We start from the raw sequence: 11677 nt of genomic DNA on the forward strand, positions 1-11677 counted from the left end.
TGCTCCGCCATTCAATCATGGCTGATAAGTTTCTCAACCCCGTTCTATAAGCCCTAATGATGAGGCCATACTTGGAGAGCATAATAGACATGGCAACAGACGCCCACTGTGGGAGGTGGATTGCACTCCCATCAGCGCATGTCCTGGAGCAGCTCAGCATAGTACAGTCCTACCAGGCACAGCGTCACTAAGTTGGTGTGCATGACAGCTTTCAAATGGCTGTAAAACTGATTCAAACGTGACTGTACTCAAGTCAGTGTGACTTAGTTATGTGGCCCCCTAACCAAAAAGACAATCTTTGTTTGGCTGGGGGATCGCAAGAGGGAGAAGCATCCAGAGACCTCCATTGTTCGTTGCTCACAGGATGTGGCTAGGCCAGCATTTATTGCCCATCCCTAATTGCCCTTGCTCAGAGAGCATTTAAGGGTCAACCATATAGCGGTCACATGTAGGCTAGACCAGGTAAGGACAACAGATTTCCTTGCATTAGTGAACCAGATGGGTGTTTAATTGGCAGTGGTTTAGTGGTCAATATCAGACCTTTAATTCCAGATTTTTAAATTAAATTCAAATTTCACCCATGGTGAAACATTCACTCCCTCCACCACAGACACACAGTAGCAGCAGTGTGTGTACCATCTACAAGATGCACTGCAGAACTCACCAAGGCTCCTTAGACAGCACCTTCCAAACCCATGACCACTACCATCTAGAAGGACAAGGGCAGCAGATACATGGGGAACACCATCACCTGGAAGTTCCCCTCCAAGACACTCACCACCCTGACTTGGAAATATATCGGCCGTTCCTTCACTGTCGCTGGGTCAAAACCCTGGGACTCCCTCCCTAACAGCGCTGTGGGTGTACCTACACCACATGGACTGCAGCGGCTCAAGAAGGCAGCTCACCACCACCTTCTCAAGGGGCAATTAGAGATGGGCAATGAAGGCTGGGCCCAGCCAGCGACGTCCACAGCCCGTGAATGAATAATAAAAAAAAGGTCAATGGGTTTTGCTTGTTTACGAACAGTCAGGAGACTGCATTTGTTGGCAGCCTGCCAAGTTTCTGTCCTGGATGACCTTTGCGATGTAGAAAGATGTGTCGCAGCCCGTACTGACCCGTCGGTCAGTGACAGCTTCTTTCCTCTCGGGCCCTTCTAAGGGCTTCGGTAAGGAGACCAAAACTGCGCACAGCCTGGGCCAGAGTGGCCTCACCAAGGACCCATATAGCCGTTCGGGTTTTGAAATGCAATGTGACTACGTGTCCTATCTGGCTTGCAGCTGACGTCATGTGACCTCTGCCGCGAGGAACTCTCGCTGTCAGGCAGTCACCCGACAACCGGTTCCATAAAAGGCCAGACATTAAGAGACACTGCGGCCCTTGAGCTTGAAACATGGTGTCGGAGCGGGGGGTTGGGGGGGTGGGGGAGGGGAGGGAGCTAAGATAAAGTTTAAAAACCTGGAAATAAATAGAAGCCACAGCGACTAAAAAAGGAACATGTTGAAATCTGGAAAAAGGGCAAGGGAAGGCAAACAAAAACAAAGTCATTACTCTGATCTACCGATCCCTGCGTAACAAGCTCTCCGAGCTGTTAGCCTCTCTCGCTGCACCTGCATGTTTGCTTTCTGTCATTTATTTACATGTCCCTCTGAGCTCCCTCGTTTCCCAGTGTTCCACCATTTAAAAAATGTTCTGCTGCCTACCGTAGTGGATAAGTTCACCCTTCGCCACGTTGCATTCTAACTGCCTTACTTGACCTGCCGGTATCCCTTTGTAGCCTCCTCGCAGCCTCCTCACCGCTTACCCTCCCCGCCCGGCATTGTGTCGTCAGCCAACTTGGATGCCGACACTGTCCGACCCGCGGCCGTTCCGCCCTCCAATGAGCCGTCCAATGGCTGCAGGCGGGGCTTCTGCCCCCTCTCCCCTCCCCCCACCGCCCACCCCCACCCCCCACCCCCCTCCCCCCCGAGCCGGTAGGAAGTCCCGCCTTGGAGAGCTGGCGACCAATCTGGTTGGCCGGATCTCCCCTGCAGCGCCGGAGGCTGCGGTGGACGGGACCAGGACTGCAGGCAGCGCCCCCCCAACCGGGGGCCCAAGTCCCCGGAGCGCTGGGGAAAGGTGAGTTTTCAGGGCCTCTGGGCCGGGGAGGGTAGGGAAGGCCTTTGGGTGAGGGGGAGGTGGGGAAGGGTGGACAGTGAAGGGATTTGTGGGGGGGGGGTGGGGAGGCTGGAGGCCAGAGCGGGGAGGGAGGTCTGGTAGTCACCGGATCTTAAGGAAGTGGCGGAGGGGGAGGGAGGTGAGCTTGAAGTTAGAAGGGGGCTTCTGATGGAGGGGCCCAGCAACACCCCCCCCAAAACTTCCTGCCCGAGGCCCATCATTTTCAGGCTTCCCCCAAACGCGGGAACTCCTCCCACCCGACGAACCATTGAGGCTGGGCTGGGAACGGTCCTTAGGTGGTCAATCGTTGGCCACTTAAGGGGGCTCAATTGGGGCAAGGGCGTGCGGCCTGTCCACAAGGCTTCGCCCGCCCCTGGGTAACATCGCTGAGAGGTCGGGGCGGGCAGGAACCCAGCGGGGAGCCCATCTGTGTGATTTCACACTCCCATCGCACCCTAAAAACCCACCGGCGAGGGGAGCATGAAATTCAGGCCACAGGCTCCTAACCGATATCATTGTGTATAGATTGTAAAGACATAAGGCCCAGTACTTGTCTCTGTAAAGCCCTCTAGTTGCAGCCTTCCAACCCGAAAATAACCTGTTTATTCCTAACTCTCTGTTTTCTGTCCATTAACATCTAATCTAATCTATTACCCCCCAATCCCATAAGTCCTGATTTTGTGTAATAGCCTCTTGTGCGGCACCTTAAATCCAGATACGTTACATCTACTGGTCCCCCCTTATCTATCCTTCCGGTTACAACCTCAAAAACTCCCCTCTCCTTATTTGAACCTGCGACCTTCTGACTATGGAGGTCAGAACTGAGCCCAGGCCCTAACAACCACCTGATTTCACCAGGCCTCAGTCTGAGCCTTGACAATTCGGAGTTCGACACTCTGAATCTAGATTTCCCTCTCATAAGCCCACGTGAATTCTGTCCAGTCGTGTAACGATTCTCTAAGTGGTCTGTTACCATGTCTCGAATAATATGTTCCGGCATTTTTCCTTTGACTGATGTCAGGCCAACTGGCCGATAGTTCCACCTTTCCTCTTTCCCTCCTGGAAAGAGTGTTTGGGGCCCTCGGTTGGGGGCGAAGGGATGAGGTGAAAGGACGGGCGTTGCGTCTCCTGTGCTTGCGCGGAGAGGTACCGAGGGAAGCGGACGGTGGTTGGGGTTGCCTGAGGGGTGGAGCAGGGTGTCGCGGGGGGCTGGAAGGGGAGGGGGAGGGGGAAGGAGTGTTCGACGGTGACAGACTTGGCGGTGGTGGATCTGCCGACTACGGAGGCCGCTGGAGTGGAAGGTGAGGGCACGGGATTGTGACCCTCAGAGGCAAGGGGACGGGGTGAGGGCAGAAGTGGGGGAAAAGGGGTCGGGCATGGTCAAGGGCCCTGTCAACCACTGTGGGGGGGTGCGTTTGTGAGGTAAATGGAAGATGTAAGAGAGGATGTAAATGCGTTGGAAGCAGTTCAGAGAAGGTTGACCAGACTAACACCAGGAATGGGTGGGTTGTCTTATGAGGAAAGGTTGGACAGGTTAGGCTTGTATCCGCTGGAGTTTAGAAGAGTAAGAGGCAACTTGATTGAAGTATATAAGATCCTGAGGTGTCCTGACAGGGTGGATGTGGAGAGGATGTTTCCTCTTGTGGGAGAATCTAGAACTAGGGTTTAAAAATAAGGGGTCACCCACTTAAGACAGAGATGAGGAGAAATATTTTTCTCTCCGAGGGTAGTGAGTCTTTGGAACTCTCTTCCTCGAAAGGCATTGGAAGCAGAGCCTTCGAATATTTTGAAGGCAGAGCTAGGCAGATCCTTGATTAACAAGGGGGGTGAAAGGGTTATCGGGGATAGACGGGAATGTGGGGTTGAGGTTACAATCAGATCAGCCATGATCTTATTGAATGGCAGAGTAGGCTCCGAAGGGCCGAATGGCCTACTTCTTGCTCCTAATTCCTATGTTCGTACTTATTTATATCGGAAGTGATAGTATGGAAGGTTTCATCATCAGAACAGATGAGATGGAGATGGAAAAACTGAATGGAATAGGTTTGTTAAAGAAAGTGAGATATGCAGGGAAGTGTAGTCGAGGTAGCTGTGGGAGTCGGTGGGCTTATATCAATAGGAATTTCACACCTAACGCACAATCTCTCCTTCTCATGACATCACCCCAGGCAAGCGCACCTGCCATTCTACGCACCCCCTTCCCAGGATGGTTTCAGCCCCTCCCCCACAGTCTATCCCCTCAAATAAGCCCTCTTCCCCAAAATCATCCCCCTCACCCTATGCCCCAAAATCTTTCCCCCCTCCGCTGTCTAACCCCCTGATATATCCCTTTCGCCCCACACACACACACACACAGAGAAACATCAAGCCATTGCCTCTCTGCCACACTGTCCCTCAAAGTTAGCCCCCTCCTCTCGCCCCATGGCCCCCTGCTCTCCTCACCCACTTTTCACTTGTGTTTTCCCTACCCACCACCCCACCACCACCCCCCCACAAACCCCTTACACGCCCTCCCCTCATTTGAACCTGCAACCTTCTGAAATGGAGGTCAAGAGTGCGGACAATGGAGTCCAGGCCCTAGCAACCATCCAGATCTCACTAGGCCTCAGGCTGAAACTCGACCCTCGGGAGCTGGACGCTCTGAATCGAGCTTCCTTTTCAGTTAAAAAAGCCACTCACCAGTTCCCCGAGTGCGACATTATTAGCCAATGCCGCACCCAGAACTGTTTCGTCCCTGATAGTGCGTTGAGGGTGTGGGTCTCAGATTCTGGCCTACTCCTTCCTTATCTCTTCTTGCACTGCCTGCCAAAGCTTTCCATGGATTCAGTGAGTGCTTTTCTGACCTTCCACCTATTCTCACTAACAGGCTAACTGAGGACAATGGTGGCCATGTCACTGTATCCAGTATCCCGGGCTTAAGGCCTAGGAGACTTGGATTCAAATCCCACCACGGCGTTTGGTGGAATTTACATTCAATTGATAAAAAAAATCTGGAATACAACATTAGAGTCAGTCACGGTGACCACGAAACTATCACTGATTGCCATAAAAAACCCATCTGGTTCGCTAATGCCCCCTTTAGGGGAAGGAAATCTGCCGTCCTTACCCGGCCTGGCCTACACATGACTCCAGACCCGCAGCAAATGTGGTCGACTCTTAACTGCCCCCCTCTGAAATGGCCGAGCGAGCCCGCTCAGTTCGAGGGGCAATAAATGCTGGTCTGGCCAGAGAGGCCCACAAGGGTTAAAGAAATGAAGACAGCGTTGGAATAGTCAAACCTAGGGGGTAAAACTCCAGTTGTACGTTTTTTTCATTGCCACCCTGACGTGGCATCACGGAGTGCCAATGGGCACAATGTTCCGGAAATTTCCACTCAACCTCGTAAGCAGTAACAACAACTTGGATTTGTGTAGCGCCTTTAAGGTGCTTCAGTCAAAATTTGACATTGAGCCTTAAGGCGAGATTTGGGACCAGTGACCAAAAAGGTAGTCACGGGAGGGGGAGGGAGAAGGGGGAAGGGGGCGGGTTCTTGGGGTTATGGGGTGTCTCGAAGACAAGAGAGGTGGAGGGGGTTTAAGGGGGGAGTTCCAGAGCTTAGGGCCCAGGCAGCTGAAGGATCAATGGTGGAGCGACGGGAGTCAATGATAGAGGGAGCGCAGAAAGAGAGCTCGGAGGGTCGTGGGGGCTGGAGCAGTTCACGGGAGGGATTGGGGAAAACAAGGATGTTAAAATTTAGCACGGTTATTTACTCCCTGTGGAAAGCTGGTCAGGAGTTTGCTGGATTGGTTGAGATCACAGCCCCCACCCCCCTGACCGTTGCTCTGGGAGGTCATGCTCCCTTTGGGGCAGGGACAGGGGGCAAAGGGGTTGGGGTTTGGGCCAATACCCTGCCTCTCACTGCCGCTGACTGACTTGGTGAGGTCATTTAGCAGCGGACTCCTCCGGTTGTCAGCAGTGGCTCAGTGGGTAGCACTCTTGCCTGGAACTCAGAAGATGGTGGGTTCGAGTCCTGCCCCAGAGACTTGGGTATGTTAACCCATAGCAAGTGTTGAGGGAGTGCTGCACTGTCAGAGGTGCGGCCTCCCTTAGGACATTAAAATCGAGACCCTCTCAGACATGAAAGATCCTATTGGAAGCAAGAGCAGGGGACTTCTCCTTGGTGGCCAAGCCAATATATGTCCCTCAAATCAACAATGTCAAACAGATGGTGTGGTCATAATCATATTGCTGTTTGGGGGATCTTGCTGTGTATAAATTGGTTGCTGTGTTTTTCTGGCTATACTTCATTGGCTAGGATTGGATTTTTGAGGTTGGTATAGACGCAATTCCTTCCACCAGACCCACAGTAATTTGAGGAGCTTCACCCTAAGTGCGTGGTACAAGCTTAGTTAAGGGCGCCAAAAGGTCAAACTCTGATGCTCCCCAATTCCCAACCCCGGGCAATGTGTGCCTGTTTCCTGATAGGCCGGTGGGGGGAGGGTTCCTTCCCTCCGAATCTGAGGTGAGACGCTGCGATTTTGCCGTTGCCCGCCAAGCGCAGGTTTCCATTCTCTGGATGAGGCTGGCTGACCTCTTGTCGACATTTGACCCCAAGGTGAGAGCGCCAAGTTGTCCCCAGAAAGTAGGGACGACTCTGGGTGCAAACGATGGGGGGGAGGGGAGGGGGAGAGAAAATTCATTGGGGTTTGAACCTAGAATGTTCTTTTTTTTTGCCTCAATACGCTTTTTTTTTAAAAACTTTATTCTTTCAGGGGATGTGGGCGTCGCTGGCAAGGCCAGCGTTTGTTGCCCCGTCCCTAATTGCCCCTTGAACTGAAGCGGGGAGCAGGCTATCGAGTTGGGTGATCGGCCATGATCATAATGAATGGCGGAGCAGGCTCGAAGGGCCGAATGGCCTCCTCCTTGCTCCTGCTCCTGGTTTCTATGTTTCTAACTAGGACAAGGTGATCGAAAGTTTGGTCAAAGGAGTAGTTTTTGAAGGGACATTTTTCTCCATGGGATGTGGGAGTCCCTAATTGCCCCTCGAACTGAGTGGGCTTGCCAGGCCATTTCAGAGGGGCAACCACATGGCTGTGCGGGTCTGGAGTCACCATGTAGGCCAGACCGGGTAAGGACGGCAGATTTCCCTCCCTAAAGGGGGGCATTAGTGAACCACGTGGGGTTTGTAACAGCGATGGGTGATGGTTGTCATGGTCACCGTGGAGCGGAAATCGTAGTCCGATTGCCACCCCAGCTCCTATTGGCTTACCTTAGGCCGCCGCTCCGCATTTCTGGGCCTGGGTATCTGGCCCGGGCCTACCTGTTCCCGGGCGTCCTTCCCTCTAAGTGTAGGGTTGCCGGGGGCAACCAAGCCACGGCCCTGCCGTATTCCGGTAACTTTAAATGCCCCAAAAGCCGCTTTGACAAAGCTAGGAGAGGGGGTAAGTGTTTAAGGCCAGTGGGCGAGGGAGTAGGGTGGTTGAGAAGTGGAAGTTGGTTGGGGGGTGTGTTAATTGAGGGGGGCGCGGCATTCGGGAGGGTTGTTGGCTGGTGTAGCTGTTGTGGGGAGCGGGGGGGAGACGGGGACGGGTCTACTGGGGGGGTTGTGGGGCGGGTGGTCAGTAGCGTAGTTACCCAGGAGGTAGAACTGGTTTTAATCCTCATAAACGTTTCCTGGGTAACCATTCTGCTGAGTAAGTTGGGACCGTCTGAAGTCCCCGCATTTAAGTCGGAGTTTCGGAAGGTTCCAGACGCAGGGGAAATCGCCCAACGGAACTTTAAACTCCCGGGGCAATTCCCGTTTCTTCCTCACGTGGGGATTTCACGAGGTGTTTCCCCCAACGTAGCTTCCGGGGTCGGAGCTGTTGGAGGCCCGAAGGCCTGGGCCTAGATTTTTTTAAAAATTGAATTTCAGATTCGCAGGTTTCGGGATTACCAGCTCAGTCAGATCTCCACCGTCGCCACCCCCCCCTCAACAATCCTCCCCTCCACCCACCCCCCATCACGCTATCCAACCGACCCGTTCTACTGTGCCTGCTCAGTGTCATACCCCCCCCACCCCCCAACCCCCTCCTCATTACCCTATCCTGCCCCTTTCATCGTGCCCACCAGACACTGCCCGGCTTCAGCATTGCCAACTCCAGCGCCCAGTCCTGCTCGCCACTCTGTTGGGGAGGTCGCGAGGGTACTTGTGTGGGGGATGGGGGTGGTGGACGGGGAGCGCAGAGGAGATTTGCCAGAATGGTTCCTGGGGTGAGGGAACTTGGCCGCACGGCTCGATCGGAGAGACTGGGGGTCGTTCTCCTCAGAGTAAAGGAGGCCGAGGGGAGGCCTGACCACAAAATTGTGACGGGTTTAGACAAGGTAGACAAGGGAAAGCAGTTCCCATTGGCTGATGGGAGGAGGGCGCTAGGGGGCCACAGGACTAAGAAGAGATACAATGGGGGAACGTGAGGAAGAACTTCTTTTTTTTTTACACAGCAAGAGGTAACGACTTGGAAGCCACTGCCCATGAGGGTGGCGGAAGCAGAGACGATGACTGGTTTCAGAAGGAAGTTGGATGGACGCGTGGGGGAAAACAAACTGGGCCTCGGAGATAGAGCAGGAGGGGAAATGGGACTGACTAGATTGCTCTACAGGGGCTGAATGGCCTCCTTCTGCCCTGCACTGACTCCACCCCCGTCGGACAGGCCGACTCGGTAAAAATTTGGCCGAAGGGACTTGATTAGGCCCAAGTGTCACGGGAGGGTGACCTCTGAACTCTTCCTGGGCACTGTCCTCTCCCTCAGGGCCAGAAGTGAAGATGAGATGGGGAGGGTGGGAGTTGGTACACCCACGATATGGAGCGTCTGCTCAATGTGCAGCCTGATAACAAGGGTACTGAGTGTCCTCTGGAGGTGGGTGGGGTAGATAATGGTGACTGGGTTTCTTGGAATAGTGCAACCTATTGGTCAGGGGGTGAGGGGCTGAGGTGTAGGATGGGGGGTGGGGGCAATGGGCTCCTCTTGGGAATAGTGCAGTACGTTGTGCTGGGGCTTTGGGTTTGTGTCTGCCCTTCCTCGACAGACCGAGACCCTCACCCCCTCATTGGGGCTTCAGCGGGTCGATGCTAAGGCCAATCAGACGCCACAGAGGGAGACCATTCGGCCCGTCGTGTCAGTGCTGGTCAATGAACAGTCACTCACCCTAAGCCCACCTTCCTGCTCTTGGCCCATAAGACCATAAGACATAGGAGCAGAAATTAGGCCATTCGGCCCATTGAGTCTGCTCCACCATTCAATCATGGCTGATAAGTTTCTCAACCCCATTCTCCCGCCTTCTCCCCGTAACCTTTGATCCCCTTACCAATCAAGAACCTATCTAGGTCTTAAATACACTCAATGACCTGGCCTCCACAGCCTTCTGTGGCAATGAGTTCCATAGATTCACCCACTCTCTGGCTAAAGAAGTTTCTCCTCATCTCTGTTCTAAAAGGTCTTCCCTTTACTCTGAGGCTGTGCCCTCGGGTCCTAGTCTCTCCTACTAATGGAAACATCTTCCCCCACGTCCACTCTATCCAGGCCTTTCAGTATTCTGTAAGTTTCAATCAGATCCCCCCTCATCCTTCTAAACTCCATCGAGTATAGACCCAGAGTCCTCAAACGTTCCTCATAACCCTGCAGATCATGGATTTTCAAGTGAACATCCAGGTATTTTAAAAAATCTGGTGAGAGTTTCTGTCTCTAGCAACTCTGAGTGATCCCAGCACCCTCGCGGTGAGCAAACATTTCCTCATTTTCCCTCGAACCCTTCTACCGATTATTTTAAATCCATGCCCCCTGGGTTTTTGACCCCTTTGCAAAGGTAAACGGAGTTGTCCCCTTGAGTTTACTCCATCCACGTCCGTCATAACTTAACACCCCTCAAATTAAATCTCCCCTCGGCCTCCTCTGCTCCGAGGAAAATAAACCCCACCCCCCCGGCCTATCCAATCTCTCCTCCTCGATCAAGTCCTCCAGCCCCGGCCACCCCCTCTCGTGGAGTCTCCTCTGTGCCCACTCCAGCGCAATCACAGCGTCCCTGTAAATGTGGTGACCAGGACCGTGCACGGTACTCAAACTGTGCTCTCGCATTCTGCAAAGTCCCAGCGTAGCCTCCCTGCTCCTTATACTCTATCTTCTAGATCAGGCAGCTCTCCGAGAGAGGGAGAGACTTAAAAGCAATCGCACCGTCTTATTGGCTGTGGAAAGCGGGTGAACGCTGTCGCTTTGTAGAGTCTCCTTCACTGTTTACTGAACAAAATTGGGGTGGGGGGGGGATGTGGCGTGGGGGAGACTGTGGTGTAGTGGTAATGTCCCTGTGCTAGGAATCCAGAGGCCTAGGCTAATGATCTGGAGATACAGGTTCAAATCCCACCAAAGCAGTTTTAAATTCAATTAATAAAATCTGGAATCATAATGCTAGTCTAGTCTCAGTGGTGGTGACCATGAAACTATCATTAATAAACCCATCTGTATTCACTAATGTCCCTTTAGGTGAGGAAATCTGCTGTCCTTGTCTGGTCTGGCCTACATGTGACTCCAGACCCCAAGTGGTTGACTCTTAATTTGCCCCCTGAAACGGCTGAGCAAGACACTCAGTTCAAGGGCAGTTAGGGATGGGGCAACAAGCGCCAGTGATGCCCACATCCCACGAAAATAGAAGTAGGCCTCCAACTCGCCAACGACTTTCAAAATAAATAAATACAAGGTAAATGGGGGCAGATGCTCAGATCAATAAGATTGGTTCAGGCAAGTTAACAAGGCCATAAAAGATCAACGAGAGCACCGGGGTTCATTTCTAGAGGGTTATGTTAAACTCACCAAATCTCGGTTAGGCCGCACTTGGAGTTACAGTTCCGGTTCTCCGTGTTATATAGGGGCACCAGAGGAGGTGCAAAGTAAGATCTACAAGGGCGATGCCCTGAAAAGGGGTTATAACTTGAAGAGGCTGGGCCTCTTTTCTTCATGAAGGTCAACGAGGAGAGTTCATGGAGGTCTCTCACGTTATTTAAAGGGGGTACGACAGGGTGGACACGGAGAAGGTGTTTCCACTGGTGGAGGGAACCCAGAACGAGGGTCCATCTGTATGCGATGACCACTGATAGATCCAAATGGGGAATTCAGGAGAAACTTCTTCACCCAGAGAGCGGGGGGAGAGTGTGGAACTCGCCCCCCCAAGAGGGAGTGGTTGAGGCGAATAGGATAGGCACATTTAAGGGGGATAAACCACATGAGGGAGAAAGGAATATGGGGGGGGGTGGGGGACAGGCTCATGTGGAGCGTAAACACCAGCACGGAGTAGATGGGCCGAATGTCGCTGTGCTGCAATTACCGTGTAAAGAACAGCCCCCCCTCCCTTGGTCAGTGGTTGTGCCACGGTCAGGCCTAACCCATAAATAAGAGACGTGGTAACAGGGACGTCCGAAAAGAATTATTTCCCTCCGTTTTTTTTTAAAAAGGCGTCTTTCGCTTCGGTTGGCCCCTGCGAAACCTGGAGACCGTGGGTTGGGCCGCGTGTCGGT

The sequence above is a fragment of the Cetorhinus maximus genome, chromosome 34, assembly GCF_964194155.1.
Source record: "Cetorhinus maximus chromosome 34, sCetMax3.hap1.1, whole genome shotgun sequence".
NCBI classification, from domain to species: domain Eukaryota; kingdom Metazoa; phylum Chordata; class Chondrichthyes; order Lamniformes; family Cetorhinidae; genus Cetorhinus; species Cetorhinus maximus.